The 21,760-nt window shown below is 45.8% G+C and overlaps 2 long non-coding RNA genes across 2 annotated transcripts in view; one reads left to right on the top strand and one right to left on the bottom strand.

Annotated features, from left to right (window-relative positions):
* Nucleotides 1-21,760, bottom strand: part of LOC103884111 — a 50,368-nt gene that overhangs the window by 7,981 nt on the left and 20,627 nt on the right. The window contains exon 2 of the long non-coding RNA XR_002521822.2: nucleotides 12,895-13,052. This is a non-coding gene — a long non-coding RNA (uncharacterized LOC103884111). The remainder of the gene's footprint in view (nucleotides 1-12,894; nucleotides 13,053-21,760) is intronic.
* LOC110743189 lies at nucleotides 3,997-8,047 on the top strand. The gene is made up of 2 exons (XR_002521823.2): nucleotides 3,997-4,765; nucleotides 5,893-8,047. It is a non-coding gene; the product is annotated as an uncharacterized LOC110743189 (long non-coding RNA).

Raw genomic sequence — 21,760 nt, 5'->3', positions numbered from 1 at the left:
AATGTTTGTGATGTTTCCTCTTTCATTCCTCGTGTTGTCAATTTGTGTTTTAATTTTTGCTTGATTTGCTGAGCTACAGGTTAATCCGTTTTATTGAGCCTTCAAAGAACCAGGCTTTGGTATTATTAATTTTATATTTCATCAATTTTCACTCTATCTGTCCCATTCTTCACTTTTCCTTATATTTATTTGTATGTTTTGCTTAAGGTGGATGTAGATTGTCCACTTTAGACCTTTCTTCTTTCTAAATGCAGGCACTTAAAGCTAACACTTTCCTCCTAAAGCATTGCTTTAGCTGCACCCCACAAGTTTTGTTATGTTGTATTTTCATTATAATTCAGTTGAAAATATTTTCTAATTTCCCTTATGACTTGTTTGACCCATGGCTTGTTTAGGAAGGTATTATTTAATTCCCAAATCTTGGAGATTTCCCAGATTTGTCTTGGTTAATGATTTTTAATTTTGTTGTGGTCAAAGAATGTACTCTGCATAATTTCAATCCTTTTAATTTATTGAGACATGATTTATGAACAGCATACAGCCTACTGTAGTGAATGATCCATGTACATTTGGAAAAAACGAGTCTTCTGTTGTAGCTGGGTGGAGGGCTCTATAATTGGGGGCAGCTTTAGATGGAATGGTCAGGAAGGGCTTCTCTGGGAAAATGACAGTCAAAATTTATCAGTGGCAAAAACAAGCCAACCTGGCAGAGACTGTGGAAGGAGCAGGCTGGACAGAGTCAGTGGCTGGGGCAGAGACCCTGAGATGGGGAGGGGGTGGCTGGGTGAGAAGCTTCCAGCAGGCCCTGTAATTGCTGCCATTAGAGGACAATAACCTCCTCACAACTTACGCTTAGGTTTTGGGTAGCTGCTGTTCTACCTGGCCTAATTCCTCATATCTACAAGCCTCCTTTCTCCCCAGCCCTGACCAGAGGCAGGAGGGACTGAAGGGCTGGGCGACCGGTCCCCCACGTGGTGGGCCTGGCTCTGGCCTTTGCCCCAGGTATGATTTCCTGGAAGCTGCCTTATTCCCAAGACGCACCAGAATAAATAATATTTATAAAACAATACTAGCCGTTGTCATAGGTCATACAGTGCCAAACACACACACAGCATATTTCATTTCATCCTTGTGACTAACTACCTTGTGGATACGTATCGTGATCCTTTTCACCTGTGAGGAAAGTGAGGCTAGGGGAGGCTGGGAAATTCACACAAGTTCACACAGCTTTGAAGTGACCAGACAAGCCCCTCAGGGCAACTCCCTGGCTCTGCAGCCTGGACCCCCTCTCTCCTAAAGCCAAGCCTCTTTCTCCACCCCAGCCCAGACCTCTCCCTCTTCCAGGCAGCTCACCCTCCACTCCCCTCCATCCCAGCACAGGTTGGGGAGTGAGAACAGCCTGGGATTAACTTTGGACGGCTGCCTCCCAGTTGTGGGACAACGAACGGCGTATGGAGCCTCTCCAGGCTCCAGTTCTCTTCTGTAACTTGGGATCATAGCACCAACTTTTCAGGGTGGTTGTGAGGACGGAAAGAGGAAACACCTAGAAGGGAGCCTGGCCCAAAAAGGGTGGTCAAGGAATGGTGGTCATCACTGTTATTTTGCCAGATGAGTTCACTTCTGCCTCCAGCCCTGCTGCAGGCCCCTCACCTTTCCTCCCCACCACTCCCAATCCTCCAGGCTGGTGCTTCAGGACCCGGTTAAAGTGCTAACTTTTCTAACCACTCCAGCCCACTGAACTACTCCCCAGCTTCTCCCTCCACCAGGACCCCCAACCGGCCGCCCTTAGGCCCAGGAAGCCTTAGATTGCTGATTAACGCTGTCTACCGTCACTGCCCCAACTGCTTATACGCTCCTAAAGGGCAGAGGCCAGAGCTCCAGCGTCTTTGGTACCCACCACAGACAGTGCTCAGACAAAGCTGTTGAAGTGGATCAGTGCCATCAATCATAGAGATCTGAGGTCTTCCAAAACCCTCCACCCGTTGCATTTTACCACCCCTTGTCCATTTGCTGAAATCACAAGGCTGGGTCTGTGGGCCTGTGAAATCCCTCAGGCCCCTGTAGAAGAGGCCACTCCAACCAGACACTCCAGCAGGGTCTGCTGAGCACAGATCAGCATCTAATCACGTTTCCATCACAACACGGTGAGAAACGTGTGACTGGCCCTTAGCAACGGTCTCTCAAGAAAGCTACCCCTATAGAGAGCTCATTAAGTTAGCTGCACACACGTGAGGCAAAATCTAAAAACAGACCTGTGCTGTCTGAAGCCTCATGCAGCACGTGGCAGAAGCTGGAAAGGGCAAGGACGGAGCTTTGCTCTAAATAAGGGCAGGGAAAGAGAAAGTCAGCCCCCGAGCGGGTCCAGATCCCAGAGAAAGATGGCACTGGACTCCCCCGCTGGGGTGAGCATCTGCAGAGTGGAGAGCCCTAAGGTGAGGCCAGGTCAGCCACCCGCACCCCTCACCCCTGCCCCACCCCACCCCACACAGGCCACAAGCTGCTCCCAGGCCCAGGTGCTGGGGAGCTCTCCTTCACCCCAGTAAGCCCCTGTGTTGTTTGGAACCTGGGAAAGAGCATCACCTGGAATTGGCTGTGATGACAGTTTGAAATAGTAAGATAAGAACTTAACATTTAAAACTTAAAATTCATTTCAATCCAGCAAACCTCAGGCACCTACCGTGTTGCAAACCACTTTCCTGGGTGACACAGTCCTCACTGTTAAGAGGTTTACAAGAACATGCAAGACTTACAACTCATACCCACAACTCAGGGTGACACACAGCGAAGGCTCTAATGGAGAAGCAGGCAATGCATTCTGGAGGTAGAGAGAAAGGAAAACCACCACCAAACAGGGAATCAGGGAAGGCTGCATGGAAGAAACGGCACCTGCCCGGGGCCTTGGCTCCTAACTCCTGGCACCTGAAAGTTGTCTTCCTCAGCGTTCAATTGCATGCAGCTAGCACTGGTTAAGTAGTTAAATAAGAAGGTGTCTTGAGAACTTGGTTACTTCCTGTTCCCTGATTGCTGAGGGAAAGGTGCAGCTTCTGCTAAGTTTTAAACACAGCAGAAACTACTTACAAATTAATGGTGGAATTAGGCTGGGGTGCAGGCTCACACCTGTTATTCCAACACTTTGGGAGGCCAAGGTGGAAGAATCACTTGAGCCTAGAAGTTGGAGGTCAGCCTGGGCAACACAGCGAGACCCTGTGTTTACAAAAGAAAAAAAAATTAGCCAGGCGTGGTGGTGGCCTGTGTCTACAGTCCCAGCTACTCAGGAGGCTGAGGCATGAGGTCCATTTGAGCCCAGGAGTTCAAGGTTACAATGATTGCACCACTGCACTCCAGCCTGGGCAGCGCAGCGAGGCCCTGTCTCTAAAAAATAACATAAAAATTAACCATTAATGGTGGAATTAAAATAGAATGTATTGGCTCTCAAAATATGGTCCCCAAACCTGCAGCATCAGTATCACCTGAGAACGCTGTAGAAATGCACATTCTTAGGCCTTACACCAGACTTACTGAATCAGAAACTCGGGGAGTGGAGCTCAGCAATCTCAGTTTTATCAAGCCCTCTGGGGATTCTGATGCATGCTCAAGTTTGAACAGCTCTCGTGTAATTACTTGAAGCTAAGATGAGAAATGATTGATTGCTGTTTAAAAAAATAAAAACACAAAACTTGTAGAAACTGCCTAGCTTGACTGCCTCCCTCAAAAGAGTATTTGTTGGCCAGGCACAGTGGCTCACACCTGTAATCCCAGCACTTTGGGAGGCTGAGGTGGGTGGATCGCTTGAGCCCAGGAGTTTGAGACCAGCCTGAGCAACATGGTGAAACCCTGTCTCTACAAAACATTTAAAAAATTAGCCAGGCATGGTGGCATATGCCTGTAGTCCCAGCTATTTGGGAGGCTGAGGTGGGAGGATCACTTGAGCCCAGGAGGTTGAGGCTGCAGTGAGCTGTGATTGTGCCACTGCACTCCAGCCTGAAGCGACAGAGTGAGACCCTGTCTCAAACAAAAACAAAAACAAAAACAAAAAAACCCCACCAAAGTATTTGTAAGTGGCAATTCCTCAGACTTTCAATTCTTCAGATGAACTAAGTTTTTTGAGGATATGAGAACAAAATTAGGGACACACACACACACACACACACACACACACACACACACAGAGAGAGAGAGAGACTGGGTGGCTTAAACAAAAATGTACTCTTCCGGAGGCCAGAAGTCCAAGATAATTTCCTCTTCAGGGTTGGTGTCGTCTGAGGTTTCTCCTTGGCTTGCAGAGGGCGCCCTCTTGTGGCCTCTGCACGCAGTCAGCCCTCTGTGCACGAGGCCCTGATAGCTCCTTGCAGGTTCAATTTCCTCTTCTTACAAGAGCAGCAGGCAGATTGGAGTAGGGCTCACCCTAATGGTCTCTTTAAACTTAATCGCCTCTTTAGAAATCCAGTCTCTAAATACAGTCACATTCTGAGGTGTTACGGGTTAGGGCTCCAACATACGAGTTTTGGGGAAGCACACTGCCGCCCATACAAGAAGTCTTCTCAAAATGGACGGTGTGTTAGCAATCCACCAGTCCTGTTTGAAACCCTTTCCCTCGGTGTGTGGGACCAAGGTGAGGCACACTGGACCCTCTCTTTCCTTCCCCTCAGCTCCCTCATCGCCTCACACAGCTCTCCAAGAGGCAGCTGACCCTATGGACCCAACCGCCTCTCCGAAGAGTAGCTGCGCCCTTGGTAAAGGAGGAAATGGAAAAGGAGAAACTCAGGTGAGAGCATTGGTGAGACCAGCAGGGAGAAGGGGCAGCAGAGAGAGGGCCGCCGGCCTCTGTCTCTGCGCGCTTGGTGTCAGAGCCCCGGCACCAGGAAGTGCTCGACTGGAGGGCTGGTAAAAAGAATTTACCGACAACAGTACAGGTTTGAAAAAGGAACGTTTATTAGAAAGGAAGAACGCTGCAAAAGGGTGCAGTGGGGCACCTCAGCGAGAGGACTGAGCGCACCCTGGTGGATTTTCCTTCCCAGCATTTATGAACCTTTTAAGGTGGGAGCTTAGGGTTGTAAAATGAGTTTCAGCACGGCATTCTGGAGATGTATAGAAATTTTAGCTGCTTATAAAATTTGAAAGAGGATTGGAACCTCTAAAGGTTTAAAGATGACAACTTTATTTTATTTTATTTTATATTTTTTGAGATGGAGTTTCACTGTGTTGCCCAGGCTGGAGTGCAGTGGCGAGTTCTCGGCTCACTGCAACCTCTGCCTCCCAGGTTCAAGCGATTCTTCTGCTGCAGCCTCCAATGTAGCTGGGACTACAGGAGCGTGCCACCACGCCCAGCTAATTTTTGTATTTTTAGCAAAGATGGGGTTTCACCATGCTGGCCAGGCTGGTCTCGAACCCCTGACCTCAAGTGATCCGCCCACCTCGGCCTGCCAAAATGCTGGGATTACAGGCGTGAGCTACAGCACCCCAGCTTAAAGGTGCCAACTTTAGACACTAGAGAAGTTTGATTACTTCTAAATTCCCCAGATAAGGAGTTTTGCCTCCAGATGGCCTGTTTGGTGGTCACCGGGTGGTCTTTGCTCCTTTCTGAATTGCTCAGATAAGTTTTTATCTCCCGGGCCCGTTCAATGGTCACCAGGTGATTTTCACTCTCCTCAGTCTCCAGAATTGAGACAGGCAGGGAACCATCTTAGGGGCCTGCCAGGCTCCCCCAACCGCTGTCCCCTGCCCAGCATGGAAAAATTTGGAGTCCTTCAAGGGGAATTCCAGGCACCCAGCTAGCCCCGTGGCCAGCAATCAGAGAACTGAATACATAACCCACGAAGTGAGAAGATCATAATAACTTTTACAATAGCCACCCAAATAAGTCAGAGTCACAAGATGTTTGTTTCCCTACAGAAACTAAAGATAACGTCTTGACATATGTCCTTGAGTTGTTTTTAAGAAACCAGGACTCCCACCTGATGGAAAATGCCAACTGTCTTCACAGTGATCTCAGACAGACTGAAGCCAAGAAATAGATTTTAAAAGTTCCAGAAATTCTCTCACTTTGGAGACGCCCACACACACACTGCACCCTGCCACCTTTAAAAGCCCCTGCTTGGAAGCCATCAGGGAGTTCGGGTCTTAAGCGAGAGCTGCTCATTCTCCTTGGCTCTGCTCACTGCAATAAATGTCTCACTTTCTCTCACTGCAAATCCTGGTGTCAGTATTTGGCTTTTTCTGTGCATTAGGCAAGCGGACCCAAGTTCGTTTGGGTAACAGAACCAGAGGTGAAGTAACCTCTCAACCCCACCCAATTTAAAAGGTTAAGCAGGGTGCAAGTTTGGAGCCAAACCAAGGCTAAACCACTTGGGAGCTGTGTGGTTATGGATCAGCCACTTACCTTCTTGGTGCTTCTGCTTACTCATTTGTTCTATGAAATAAGCATAGGCTTTGAGACACCGCCCTAGGTCTTAATCCCATGTTGGTAAAATGGGAATAATAAACCCAATTTTCTGAGTTGTTAGGAAAATTCGACATAAACACCTAGGATAATGTCTAACCTATCAGCGATTGGTTGAGGACTTGGTCTATGTTTGTTCACTTCTGTGTCACTTCAGTACAAGGGAGAGTAACTGGGACTCAATCTATATTTGAGAAAGGAAAGAGAAAGAGACGTAAGGGGAGACTAGAGGGAGAGAAGAGAAAGAGGTGAGTGTGGGGGACTGAATGGTCGATGTCATTACTGCTACCACTTGGGATCGCCTGGACCCTGGGCAGTCCGAGAACATGGTCACTTCCTTTCTTCCCCAGCAGGGCTTCTAGGAACAAAACACTTTGTTCTCCGAGAGATTCCAAGTTAGATTCCAGGTTTTTTTTTTTTTTAACTTTATGTATACACATTTAATTAGAATAGGCATAAACCAAAAAGAAGAAAAAATCAGGATAAAGTGTCACTATCGTTTTGTTTGCAAGGAGGAGTCAGGAAATGGAGCAAATTACCCGAAAAATAGTCTAAGGCCATCCTGAAGTAGCTAGGTTACATAATCTTAAGAGTGAAATGTCAAAATTAAGTATTATACTACTTAATCCAAATGAACAAAAGGGGAGTCAAAAGTTTATCCTGTTTAGGGTAATAATTTTTACATTCAATATATAGTGATTCATTTCTCACAAAGTGGTACTGGTTCATGAATCAACTGAAATGTCCCTCTGACACTCTGTCACCTCCACGTCCCCCACTTTTTTCCCCTCACTTCTGACACCAGGACCTTCTTGCTACTCACAGACTGCTTAGGGCCCCTCACCCTAAAGGAAAAACAGGAGGGAGTGAGAGGACAGAGCCCTGGACCCTCCCACATTCTCCCCCTAACCCTTTACAAGGCTGGTTCCCTTCTTGATATTCCCAGACACCAAGTCTGTGGAATTTGCTAGTGAACAAATTCTCCCTGTGGTGTGGTCATCACAGCGTAGTGTGTTACCCTTTCCAAAGGCAGCTGCCCTATCGTGGGGCTTTGAGGCAGGGGAATAGGCATTGAAGGTAACCAAGGGTTAAGGCAGAAGCAAAAGAACAACAGGTGCAGACAGTTCTAGGCAGGATTAGGTAGCATAGAGGCCACATCATGGCTCCTGTGATAACAAGACGGAAGTCTCCACTTCAGCCTCTGATTGGTCTCAGGCCAATCCTTCATAGGGAATAACCGACCGGCTGCCTCTACAGGGCACCAAATTCTTTTAGCCTAATAAAAACCCTAAATCAGGGGGGCTCTTGAGCCGCTTGCTCGAGTCTGCTCCCACTCTGTGGAAGGTACTTTCACGTCAATAAATCTGTGTTTTTGTTGCTCAGTTCTTTTGTTGCTTTGTCTTTTTCGTTTCATTCTTTTGTTGCTTTGTGTGTTGTGTTCAACACACCAAGAACCTGGACAACTCACAGTCAAGACCTTCCATCCGGTAACAGCCTGTGCTTTAAGCCAAAGACAATAATTATAGAAAGTTATCCCGGAACGGACTTTTACAGACCAGCTGGCCTGAACCTGCACCTCCGATGGCAGATCTGTACCCCCACAAAAAATGCAAAAATGAAAACTGAGCCCCCACACAGAATATCTCCTTTTGACCCCCTGACCTCTAGTTTCCCTATAAACCAGACTGTTGATGCTGGCCTACATTTTTGGCTTGGCAGAGACAAGCAAAAAAAAAAAAAAAAAAAAAAAAACATTCTGTCTCATTGCCTTCTCAGTGCCCTCAAACATTGCCAGGCATGTCCTATTATTACCTCTACATCTGATAAGTAATTTCCTGACATATGGAACTCTCCCAAGAAGCCATTCCCATGACCAGAGCCTTCAAACTGGACTGCTGTAACACTAGTCCGCACAGGACATTAGACCAGCACCCCTGCCCCCAGCTCCCCTTCTCCCCCACACACTTCCTTTGGACCATAAGAGAAACCAAGTGTGCCTTGCTTCTCCCTGGGGCAGAAACCACCAGACCGTGGAAACAGCCACTTCTGTTTTTTTGGTTTTGTTTTTGTTTTGAGACAGAGCCTGGCTCTGTCGTCCTGGCTGGAGTGCAATAGCGCGATCTCGGCTCACTGCAACCTCCACCTCCCAGGTTCAAGTGATTCTCCTGCCTCAGCCTCCCGAGTAGCTGGAACTACAGCTAATTTTATTTTTTATTTCTTTTTTAGTAGAGATGGGGTTTCACCATGTTGGCCAGGATGGTCTCGATCTCCTGACCTCTCGATCCCTGCACCTTGGCCTCCCAAAGTGCTGGGATTACAGGCGTGAGCCACCACACCTGAGCTGTTTTGATGCCGGAAAATCGAGGGCCCGAGTTTCCCGTATCTCAGCAAAGGAAGTGGGGATTGAAAGGCCTTCCCCAGCTGCTGCCCAAGCTGAGCTGAGAGTTGTCCTGGTGCTGGGGCGGGGGTAGGGGGGGCAGGGGATGGGCATGCACAGGCCTGTCCCTGCCCACATGTGTCTCCAGCACACATGCTAATCACAGAGCATGACAGGAAGACCCCACTTCACTTCCGCACACCCAGCAGCAAGCAGAGAAGGATTAACCCTGAAGTGAATGAAGCTTTTAGTACCTCACTTCAAGGCTCTGGGAAGGGCCCCAGCAATGCGTTCCTATGCCATGTGTCTTTGTAAACTGTAGAGATTTAAGCTCTCTTAACTTCAGCCAGTGAAGACTCTTTCCCTCCTGGCGTACCTACCATCACACAGCGCCTTTTGTAGAGTGGCAGAGGATGGTCTGAGCATCCGGTTAAGGGGAATTAAATACATGGAACATTTAATTGGGGTTTCTTGGGATATTGTATATGGTCCACAGTTACTTCTATGTGTTAAGTAATTGCTAGCTGTTCTGAGGAATGGCTTTGGGAAGTCTCACCGCCCTCCTGCCCCAGAGGTGCAAGGCCAGGGGCTGTGCGGCAACGTGAGGGAGAGGAAGAATTTGGAATAATGGAGCCAGAAGCGAGTCTGCAGAAAATTCATCCAGTTCTCACAGCTCACGTGTGAAACCTGACACCAGGTTTCAAACATTTGACAACAACCTGAAAATGTACATAACACTGCCGATAAAGAGCTGGAAGAAACTTTGGTAAAATATAATAAAGAAATGTTTTCCACCGTGTTTGAGGAAAAGTGAATTATCTTTCTCTTCTCTCCGTTAAAAAAACAAAAACAAAAACAAAAAACCATAAAGTTGTCATGTGAAGAGGCGATTGAAGAGTATGGAAGAAAAAAGAAGACGGGGAATGAACAAAGGGAATAAAGTGTTAACATAGTGTTATAAGGGTGTTTCAAAGAGTTAATTAATAAAAATAGTATGTTGTTTGAATTTGATATTTGTGGAATTTCTGATTCGTTGTGACTTCTCATTCTAAATAAATGCTTTTATACCTACATTTTTAATATGTATTTTTGTTTTAAGAAAGCTTCCAAAATTATATAAGCTTCAGGCCCCACAAAACTTGGATGCAGCACGGCAGGAAGTCACTAAGGTAACAATTTAGACCCATCAGAAAGAAGTCAACCATGTAACTAACAACAGCAATGGCATTCTGCCTTCTGCAATCCCAGAGAGCTTTTATATATAAGCAAGGCAATTTAGCACTGACAAGCGTTGGGTTCATAAGTAATAGAACCTTTCCTTTCCTTTCCTTTCACCGTGTTAAAGTCTCACTTGCAGATGCATAATGCATATATTAATTTGTGCAATTTGGTAGTTGGGACCTCAAAAGGAAGGAGAGATCCAATGTCAAGCGAGCTTTGTCCTTGTTTCTGGTAAGGTGGGCCTGGGGGGTCTCTGGTGGGCATGGGGAATCCTGTCCTACTGCAGGGATAGATGGGAGAACAGACACTTCCCCTGACCTCAGTTAGAGCAGGGGAAGACTCGTATCTCTGGAACAAATCTCTCCACCAGTTCACCCAAGCCTCGTGAGAGGTATGAATGGTTTTAATCTTGAGTCTACTTTGACAGCCCATTTTTCCTTAACTTTCATTTTCTTCCTTTATTTTCAAGTTATTTTATATTTGGGGAAATGAGGCGTCAACCAAACAAATCAAGTCAACAACATGCTTGTGCAGATTAGGAGGGCAGCTGGGAGCACGTGCTGGTGGCAGCTGAGGCTGGGATTTTAACAGGGTTCTCCCGGTTCCCATTGTTGTACCTCCTGAGCCACAACAAGGGCCCCAAGGAAGGATCAGCCTCACAAATGGCTCACTTTGCCCTCTATTTCTTTAAATGTTCACTACATTATTTAGTAACTAGTCTTAAAAATTAATGGAAGAAAGAAATACATGTTTATGCCTTTAAAAATGCCCTGCCTCCTCTGGTAGCAGGGCCTTGGAGCCCAGGTCCAGACGATGGTGAAAGGTAGAAGAGTAGCTGCAGCTGGTACACCCAGGATTCTCCATGTGAGGCCACCAGGGCACCTTTTCCAAAATCACCTGGGGCTTTTTAAGATGCACATGTCCAGGGTCTCCCCTCTGAACTTTACCAAGGTGCCCAGATGCCATCCTTACCCTGAAATTCCGTGGTCTAACTGTGCCCAGGGGAACCAGGAGCAAGTCCCTTGGACTAGGAGTATCCTTTCGTGGAGTACAGGAATCCCAGGTCCCTCACTCTCTACCTCAGGAGGCTCTGCAGCTTCTGTAGAGCAGCTACTGGAGTGTGACGGTTAATACTGAGTGTCAACTTGATTGGATTGAAGGATGCAAAGTATTGATGCTGGGTGTGTCTGTGAAGGTGTTGCCAAAGGAGATTAACATTTGAGTCAGTGGGCTGGGACAGGCAGACCCACCCTTAATCTGGGTGGGCACCATCTGATCAGCAGCCAGTGCAACCAGGATATAAAACAGGCAGAAAAACGTGAAAAGGCTAGTTGGTCCTAGCCTCCCGTCTACATCTTTCTTCTGTGCTGGATGCTTCCTGCCCTCAAACATGGGATTCCAAATTCTTCAGCTTTGGGACTCAGACTGGCTTCCTTGCTCCTCAGCTTGCAGACAGCCTACTGTGGGGCCTTGTGATCATGTGAGTTAATACTACTTAATATACTTAATACACTTAATACTCCATTATCCATGTAACCTCTGCAGCCACTGCATCAACTGACTCTGCCAGATGGTTCCACAATAGGGTATGCAGTCATTGACCAGCAGCCAGAGCTAATGACTCCATGCACCCCCTCCCAGACTTGGAAGAAGAGCCACACCGCAATGCACAGGGGATGGATTCCTCAGCAGTTTCTAAAAGGATCAGGTGGCCCTTTTAGACATCCCAAAGTGTGGGATATGAAACTCCACAGGGGATGAATTTTGATCAGTTGGGGATAGGAGTCAGGAGGGATTCTGCAGATCCAGTCACCCTCTATTCTTTCCTCCAGGGGGCTTAGTGTCAGGCTCATGAAGTAGGAATGCAGGAATCCACCCAGTGGCTGCTCTGGTGCCTGGATAGTCACTAGTTGCTGTAGAGATCTAACAACACAACAGCAACTCAAGTATCTAAACCTTTCTGAATCCCCTACTCAAGCTTACTCTGGGCCAGAAGTCTTAGAACTTAAAGAATCTGGGGAAGCTCATAGATATATCTAATACATTATTATGTGTTGGAAAGAATTGCTGTCTGGGTTCTAGAGCTGTGACTGCCTGTCTGTCTGTTATTAACCCCACATCATAGGGCAAATCACTCAACTTCTCTATGTGTAGCAGAGGGTTAATGGTTAAAGGAAATATTCTCACTTGGAGATCAATAATGCACATCACTGTAGGACTGGTCAGTTGGGATCTCAAAAGGAAGTTGAGTCAGTGGTTAGACCTCAGAGTTTCTGGGTAAGAAAAAGCAGTTGGGTACCTTGTTAAAAATGCAGCTTCTTGGCCCCACCCCAGAGGTCCCGTTTCAGATCTGGGGTAGACTCTGGAAATCTGCATTTGGAGAAGCCTTCAGGTGATTCTGGTGAAGATGGCCTGGTGACCTTGCTTGGAGAATAATGGCATTAATATTAGTTCTTTTCTTGCTGGGTTGTTATAGGACTTAAAGTAGAGTCAAAAACCTGCTTAGAATGCTACTTAGCTCATCGTAAAATACTAAACATAGTTCCCTCTTTTTATTGCTCTTGATTTTCTAGGCTAGCAGTGAATCAGGAAAACGTGTTGTCTGCCCTCAAGTAGCTCTGCGGAGAGGGTGGTTTGCCAAGGCCTGGTTTGGAATTGGCGAAGCTCTCCTGAACAGCAGCCAGGAGCTTCCTACCTTTCCCAGGGTGATCATCTCGGTTCTAGAATTTGAACATAGAAATACTCTAGGAGTGGCTATCTTGTTGGAAGGGGATAGGATACTTGTCTTAAAATCCTGTTTGCGTGACCCTTTACAGAATATCAAAAGATGCATGAGATACATGTCAATTGCACATACCAAACACTGGCAGGGGAAGGAGGATCCGGTTCCCATGACCGCAGAGTGGAAAACCAGGCAGGAAGCTGTTGTTTACCAGGCATAGCACCAGGTCCTTTCACATCAACGGCATTATTTAATCCTCATAATAGCTTGTCAAGCCGGCGTTGTCACCACCTCTTTATATGTGAGAAAACCAAGTCTCAGTGAGGGTGCATTAAACCTAAGGTGTCGTAGCTAGAGAATGGTAGTGCTGTCTAATGTCAAAGCAATAATGGACTCGATACATCTTATGAGCTGCCTTAGACTATTTAAGCTCCACATCTTTCCACCCTCCATTATCCATGTAACCTTTGCAGCCCCTGCATCAACTGACTCTGCCAGATGATTCCACACTAGAGCATGGAGTCATTGACCAGCAGCCAGAGCTGATGACTCCATGCACCCCTCCCAGACGTGGAGGAAGAGCCACACCACAAAGCACCAGGGATGGACTCCTCAGCAGTTTCTAAAAGGGTCAGGTGATGCCACCCCAGAGTGTGGGATATGAAACTCCACAGGGCATGAACTTTGATCGTTTGGGGATAGGAATCAGGAGGGATTCTGCAGATCAAGTCACCCGCTATTCCTTCCCCCAGCCTGTCCAAAAGGCATCTCCTGGGGCCAGCTGGCACACTGTGTCTTTGTGAAGCCTTGGCCAGGTCGGCAGCAGGGCCCGGCATTTGCTTCCCATCCTTCCCTGCCTCACACTGGCTGCCCTACTATTGCGCTTCATTAAAAAGCATTAGTACTTCAACTTTGCCTCATGTTCTGTTTTCCAGGGAACCCAGATTAAGCAAAAAAAAAAAAAAAAAAAAAAAAAGGGAAACATTTAGATGAATTATCTCATTTAATACTCATGACATCCAAATAAAGTGTTATTATCCCAATTTTACAGATAAAGTAACTGTGGTTAAAATCACACACACGAAGAGTGCAACCAGCATCCAAACTCAAGCAGCCTGACTAGGTCCCACACCTCTAACTCTGCAGCAGGGACCGGTACACTCCTATCAACCTCGTTCATCTGATCCTCTATATGCCTCACCTCTGGTAAATATTTCCTGTGGAAACAAATGCTAGATATACTCCACTATTCATTCTCTCTATGTTATAAAAGAGTATAACTTCAGGCCACTAATAACATATTCCCAGCCTTCCTTGCAGCAAGGTACAGTCAATTAGTTCTGACTACTGCCATGTAAGAAGAAATGAGGTAAATGGCTTCCAAATGGTGCTTTCAAAGGGAAAGAAGCTTCCCCTTCTCTTCCCCTCCTCCTTTGGCTGGAATGCAGACATGGTAAGTGGAGTCACTGCTGCTTAGACAATCAGATGGAAGCCATGTGTTGGGGATGTCTGTGGAATGAGATGAAAGAACCTGGGTCTCCCACACCATTGAACCAGCATGCTAGCCCTGGACCACTAGGCCTGAACTGTTATGAAAGAGAAACCAACTTCTTTCTTGCTTTGTCCACTGCTGTTTCCGTCTTTGCTATAGCATCCGAACTTGCATCCTATATACTTTTCAATAGGCAGTTAATTTTATGTATCAATTTGACTGAGCCTTGGGATGCCCAGATTCAATATTATTTCTGGGTGTGTCTGTGGGGATGTTCCTGGATGAGACTGGCATTTGAATCGGTGGGCTCAGTAATCCCACAATGGGGTCTCCCCTCCCCAGTGTGAGTGGGCATCATCCGTTGAGGGTCTGAATAGAGCAAAACGCCGAGAAAGGAGGAATTCACCTCTTTTTTTTCCTGCCTCGCTTCTTAAGCTGAGACATTTCATCTCATCTTCTCCTACCCTTAGACTGGGGCTTACACCTTGGCTCCCCTGTTTCTGTGACCTTTGGACTCAAACTGAATTACCCTTTCCTGGGCCTCCAGCTTGCAGATAGCAGATCAGAACCTCTCAGCCTCCATAATCACATGAGCCACTTCCTCATTTTATATATATATATCCCAGTGCTTAGCCTCCGTAATCATGTGAACCAGTTCCTTATTATATATAATAGATAAATATCTATATCCTATTGGCTCTGTTTCTCTAACACAGACAGTATAGCACAAATGGTTAGGAGCAGGGTTTAGGAGTCAGACATCTGGGTTCAAACTCTGGAGGACGGCTCATATTCTTTCCTGGTACTTGCTATTCACCTTTGACGGACACTTTCTAGACCTTCCTCAGGGACAATTTTCTCATTCATGTACCACACATATGCAGCGTAGCACAATGGCTGAGCCCAAGGACCCTGGACATTTAGGCTGAAATCCTACTTCCGTATGTTCTAAGCATACGCCCTTGGGCAGGTTATTTAACTTCCGTGGGCCTCAGTTTCTTCATATGTAAATGAGAATACTAGTAGTGTCTCCCTCATAGGGTTTGGTGAAAGCAAGGGAAACCAGAGCCACCCACTATGTGAATCCAGAGCAGACCAGCTTCCTAAGGCTTAAGGATGCCTGGCATAGGATGTGGTATTTGATAGGCATTTAACAAATATTAGCTGGTGTCCCTGCTGCTGATTATTATTCTTCCTATATGAGCCTTGTATATCACAGGTGTCAGTAAAGGCTTTCAGAAGGATTGAATGAATAGAGGCCTAAACCACATTCTGTGGAGTAGAAGTCACAAACACAAACCAAATACAAAGGTGAGGTGTTTTACCCCAGATTGAGTACTGTGTGAGATCACTGCCCAACAGAGGGAACATGGCTCTCCGGTCTGGAACCGTCGCAAGCATCCCTTCAGTTTCACTTGGAAGGTTTCAATGTTGTTCCTGCCAAATCCTGGCCTAGGCTGTGGCTCCTTACTGACCTCTCCAGCATGGGTAGGCGTTCCACGCAGCCCTGAGGACCCCGCAAGACTCCATGCAGACTGTCCACAGTACTTTCACTCTGGGATGGGCCCCCTCTATTTGAGGAAGCCACAAGAATTTGCGATGATCATTCCAAAATGGTAAGTATAATTCTTCACCAATGATGAGCTCCAAATCAGTCCATCAGTCCTCTCAATCCAGATGTGAAGTATGCCCCCTTCCAGGACAGGGCGCCCTGTTGCATCAGAGGCCGACTCCACAGAGTTCCTTCTCAGCCAGTGAATATGGCTCTTTTTAAAGAAACAGGGCCTCCCGGAGCTACCGCAGCAAGCCTCAGCTTCACGAGGCTCTGCTCCCGTGTGCGCAGGACAGCTGGAGTCAACCAGCGGCAGGAGCATGGAGTCAGACTCCCTGGGTTTAGGGTTCAAATTCTGGCTCTGTTACTAATTATATGGTCAGGTTTTTCTCTCTGAAACTCAATGTTCCTTCATCTGTCAAATGGGTATAATAATAGTATCTACCTTCCCGGTGGTAGTAAGAAATAAATGAAAAACTTTCAACAGCGCCTGGCACATAGTAAGCCCACAATAAAGGTTTGCTGCTATTATTGCTCTATTTTTTGGTCTGGGGCACACAAGTAACAGGCAACGGTCTGTGTATTTTGGTGTAGTTTCCTCTCCTTCCTGCATCCCTACCTGACCTGGACCAGTCCCTTCAGCCCAAGGACCCAGCTGGCTGCATCCACATCACCAGACAGCAGCTCACACTGGACAGGGTTGCCCCGTCTCCCCAGATCTCACCTCTTACCATGAACACGCCTCTCTGTGCTTTCAAATTAAAAGTAAATGGAAAAGAAATATTTCAAAACACGTTCTAAATTACACTGGAATAAACAATCCAGTTGAGCCCAGCATGGGCGCATGGCTTTTCTGTCTTCCTCAACCCTTTTCCCTCCGAGAGATGAAGGTGGGTCATTGCGGAGGATTGTGCTTTACCCAGTGACCCTTCTATTACCACCTGCTGTCAAATAGGTGCGGGAGGCTCAGGGAGGACCCTGCCAGGCACTGTATTGTCGCTTCAACTGGCAGAGTTTCTAAAAAGTCCTTTGATTAGAGTCTAATCCCAGACGCACGAACAATATTCCTCCCTTGAACAGACTGGCAGGACTGCATAAAGCAGGGAAACACTGCCACCTGTTGATCATCCAGAATGCCTGCTTCATCCCAAACACATTTCCATGAACACTTTTAAAAAAGGAAAAAAAGCCTTTTACTAGTGCTGAGTACTTAAACAATCCAATATCCTATATTTTTGTACTGTGTGTCAATTTTTACACAAATAATGAGTAAATCTACTTAAATCACCTTTTAATACCAGTTCCCTATTCTCAAAGTCACCTTTGAATAACCAGGTCCCCATTGCATATATTAAAGTTATGTAGGGTCAAAGGAGTAAAGGAGTCTTGAACTTCAAGCCTGAAGCTGTGGGCTCTGACCTTGCACAGCCACTGCCTGGCTGTGGGTCTGGGCAAGGCTCTTTGCCTTGAGGGCTCTCACCAGTAGTTGAGGGCCGGGGACTTCCAGCTCCCACACTGTATGGTTCTGGGGACACGATGGCAAGACATTATGAGTGAATTTTCTGAACTAAGGACAACATCGAAATTCTATTGCAGAGGTTCCTTTCTTGGTGTTTGGCAGTGGGGGTGGGTGGGAGGTCAGGGTCTCACTCTGTTGCCCAGGCTGGAGTACAATGGCACACTCACGGCTCACTGCAGCCTCAACATCCCAAGCTCAAGCAATCCTCCCACCTCAGCCTCCTGAGTGGCTGGGACTGCAGGCATATGCCACCACATCCAGCTAATTTTTATATTTTTTGTAGAGACGGGGTTTCACCGTGTTGCCCAGGCTGGTCTCAAACTCCTGGTCTCAAGAGATCTTCCTGCTTTCGCCTCCCAAATTGCTGGGATTACAGGTGTGAGCCACTGTGCCCAACCCAGAAATCCTATTTTAAGACAATTAAACAGAGCCGTCTCTGACACCTTCCCTAGTGTACCACACTGGGGCAGTTCACTGGGCCCATGGAAAAGAAATACATGAAGCGAGAGACCGACTGGGGAAATGGCTGCGCATCCATTCTCCTTGCATACATCAGAATGGTTCCCTCTCATTCTTTCAGAGGGGAGGGTGTGCTCAAACCATCCTTGGCTGTAGCTGCCTCTAGGAGCCCAGATGCCCCAGACAGAGTGTGCAAGAGCAGGACCTTCCCCAGCATGAGGAACCCCAAGGGCCATCAGCTGGAGACCCAGAGAAGTTTGTCATCTTTGACCGGCAGCAAGCAAGACCAGTCCCTCCTGACCGCTGCTGACACCTGTGTGCGTGGCCTGGGAGGGTGAGGGTGTGGTGCCAGTTAGAACTGGTTCTCACACCTGGTAAGACAGGGGCTCGAAAGCTGGAGAGTCAGCTGGAAAAGGAGCTGGGGGTGGCGGTGCATCTCAGACTGGAGGCCACCAGCAAGGCTTCTTACTGTGTTGAAAAGCCAGTAGATATGGAGCTGCAGAACTCACCTCACAGGCTGCAGTCAGGGGAGCAGCCTCAGCACCCATCAAGCCTTTGGGAAAATAACATAGAAAGCTGCAGCGGAGTCCCAGGGAACCCACAGGAAGGCGAAAGTTGACATCATTTGAACCCAACTGTATGGAAACCCACAGCTAACCATGCCCTTTGCTCATCTTCCACAGGACACTGAAGCTTACCAGGAGAGAAGCGGCCTCAGAAAAGTGTGAGGGGTGAAAGTGTGTTTTCACTGCCCTGTTCAGTTTCCTTCCTCCATCCTAATCCTCTCTTCCTCTCTGCATTTGCCCAGCTGTTGGCTGCCTTCCAACTATCCACACATCCAAGAGTATTGACCAATCTGCTTCAACCAAGAGTTCCCTTCAAAGAGCAATTTGCATTTTATTAATGGATTCCTAGAGACAGAGAGGCCTTCAGGAAATCAGCAGTGACAGCAGGCGTTTGGGGATGGGAGGCCTTGCCATGGTCTCCAATGCTGGCCCTAAGAAGGCAAGGGGTCAGTGATTCAGGGAAGTTAGACACGTTGGTGTTCATAGAGAGGGTGACAGCGCCCAAAAGATAAAATAGGAGTAAATGAGTTCACAGTTCAGCATGAAATATATAATGGCTATAGGGAAAAAACTACAGTGACAACCATTGTTTTAAATGATTTACCGCACTGGAACGGACTATCCTGTCATTGTCTGACTTGGTGATTTCCCTTCCTTTTCCTTTCAGGTGCTGTATTTTTTAAAATTTAATTTTTAAAATTAAACGGGAAACACATAGTTTTGCTTTTAGAATTATCTTTTAAACTCCATTACACAGTGAGATATCATGAGAACAATTTGGAAATGACAATAGCTTTTAAAATCTTTGCACAACACAAATTTAAACAAAGTTTCAAAAGCACAAATCAACTTGACATGATGAAACAGAAACTTTTTCAATGATGTATCCATTAAAATGACTTTACCCAGCTGTTTATGAGTTCCACACATTTTTTATTTGTTCACTCATTTAAAAAAATGTATTCCTTTACCCACACAACCCAACCTCATTCTTTTCCTATCACTTTCACATAGGCAAATATTCCTCCAGATTATGTATGTGTATTTTGCTTGTCAGTGTTCCTATAAAATGTATGTTGTTATTTTGTATACCTGTACTTTATTTATGTGAGTGGTATTGTATTCTATGGCCGCTTTCTTTTCTTTCTTTCTTTTTTTTTTTTTTTTGGACAGGGTCTTGCTCTGTCACCCAGGCTGCAGTGCAGTGGCACAATCACTGCTCACTGCAGCCTCAAGCCATCCTCCCACCTCAGCCTCCTGAGTAGCTGGGACTATAGGAGTGTGCCACCACACTCTTTTTTTTTTTTTTTTTTTGTAGCAACAGGGCTTCAACATGTTGCCCAGGCTGGTCTGGAACTCCTGGTCTCAAGCAATCCACCTGCCTCAGCTTCCCAATGTGCTGAGATTACAGATGTGAGCCACCATGCTCGGCCTCTTTCTTACACTTTTCATTGAACATTCTGTCTTCAAGATCCATCCAAGCTGCCATCTCATAGTAACTTCTCTGGGAATGACTGCTGCAAAATAACCCATGCTATGTGCCCATCACGTGTCACCTCTGCTCTCCTTGTGAGGGGCACCAATTTCATTTCCAACTCCTTACCCCAACAAACAATACTGTAATGAGCAATCTCTTTGTAGATCTGGTGAGAGTTTCTTTGGGATAAATATGCAGGAGAGACTCGGTGGGCATAGGGTTGCATATGCTACACTTTTCTAAAAGGGACAAGATTGCTCTCTCCAGAAAGACTGAAACAGCCACTCCTTCCCTCTATCAGTGCATACGGGTTCCCACGTTCTTATAAACAGCTGGCAGCATCCAACTTTGTATTTTTTGCCAGGCTAACTGGTATAAATTAATATCTCACATTTTAATTTGCATTGTCTAATTAGTTATTTTTAGTATCTCCTCATATGTATTGTATAGTGTTATGCAATTAGCTTCTGGGGTGGCTGTACATTGCCTGTCCCTATACTTTACTCATTTTTCTGTTGGAACTTCTTTTTATTTTTTAGTTGCAAGAGGTTCTGTATAACCTAAATATTAATCCCAGGTCTTGTTTAGACATTGCAAATATTTTCTCCTATTCTGTCGTCTGTCCATCTTAAGTTTGTCCCTGGTGTTTTTTATTGAACAGGAATGTTTAATCTTGATTTAATTCAGTTCATTTGTTTGCTGTTTGTTGCGTTGTTTGTCGTTGTTTTGCAATGTGATTTGTGCTTTTGAAATTTTGTTTAGAAAGTCTTTCCCTGCTTCTGGGTCATAAAGACACCTCTGGTATTTTCTTGGATTAATTTTATAATTTTATCTAGAAGACATTTTGGTTTCTAGTCTATTTTCAGTGTGCCAGCGATGTGGTACTGAGTAGGGACCCAGTTTTATTTTTTTTCTATATAGTGAGCCAGATTTCCTAATAACATTTTTACTACACAATCTGTCCTTTCCCTGTTGATTTGTGGCAACGCATCTGTCCTTCATTCATGTCCACATATATCTGTGTTTGTCCCTGACCTCTCCATTCTTCTCCATTGACCAACTTCTCTGTTCTTGCTCCAAAACTACACTTAAAAGATTACTTGTGGTTTCACAGCATGTCACCATCTAGTAGGATTAGCCCCCTCCCCTATCTTTACACTCTTTTTTTAAGGTTGATTAGTCACGAATCTTTATGTCTTTATATAAATTAATTTAACCAAGTACCTCAAAAAACAATCTAGCTGGAATTTTGATTAAAGTTGCATTTGATATGTAGCTTGATTTGGATGATAATGGACATCTTTTTAATACATGTCACAACATTCGAAGTTTGGTAAAATTCGCCTGGGAGACGGATTGAGCCTGTGATTTTTTTTGGAAGGTAGGCTTTTGACTTTAATTTGTTTAATTCTACTGACCTAGTTCAAGTTTTATTTCCTGTACCAATTTTAGCATCTCGTATTTTTCTATGAATTTCTTTCTTTCATCTAGCGAGGCTTTCGAATCTAATGGCAGATAGGTGTCTGCGTGCCCTTCTTCGTTCTTCTCATCTTTGTGTTGTGATCTCCTTTTCCCCATTCTGTATTTTCATTTATGTCTTATTTTTTTCTTCATCCTGTTTTTATAGATCTCTTTTTAATACTTTAAAAAACTGGGCCAATCCTTTCCACTGATTTTGTTGTGCACTATTTTATTTCTGCCCTATAATTGTTTCCTTCTTTTTTTGTTTGCTTTGTTGCTCTTTTGTGGTTTTTCCATTAATTGCTGACTGCATTTATCATTAACATATTGTGTTTCCTAATAAATGTATTTAATACTAAATTTTTAATTAGCCAGGCATGGTGTTGCGTGCCTTTTTGTCCCAGCTACTTGGGAGGCTGAGGCAGGAGGATCTCTTGAGCTCAGAAGTTCCAGGCTGCAGTGAGTTATGTCCGTG

The sequence above is a fragment of the Papio anubis genome, chromosome 6 (assembly GCF_008728515.1).
Source record: "Papio anubis isolate 15944 chromosome 6, Panubis1.0, whole genome shotgun sequence".
Taxonomy (NCBI): domain Eukaryota; kingdom Metazoa; phylum Chordata; class Mammalia; order Primates; family Cercopithecidae; genus Papio; species Papio anubis.
This window is presented reverse-complemented; position numbering and strand designations above follow the sequence as displayed.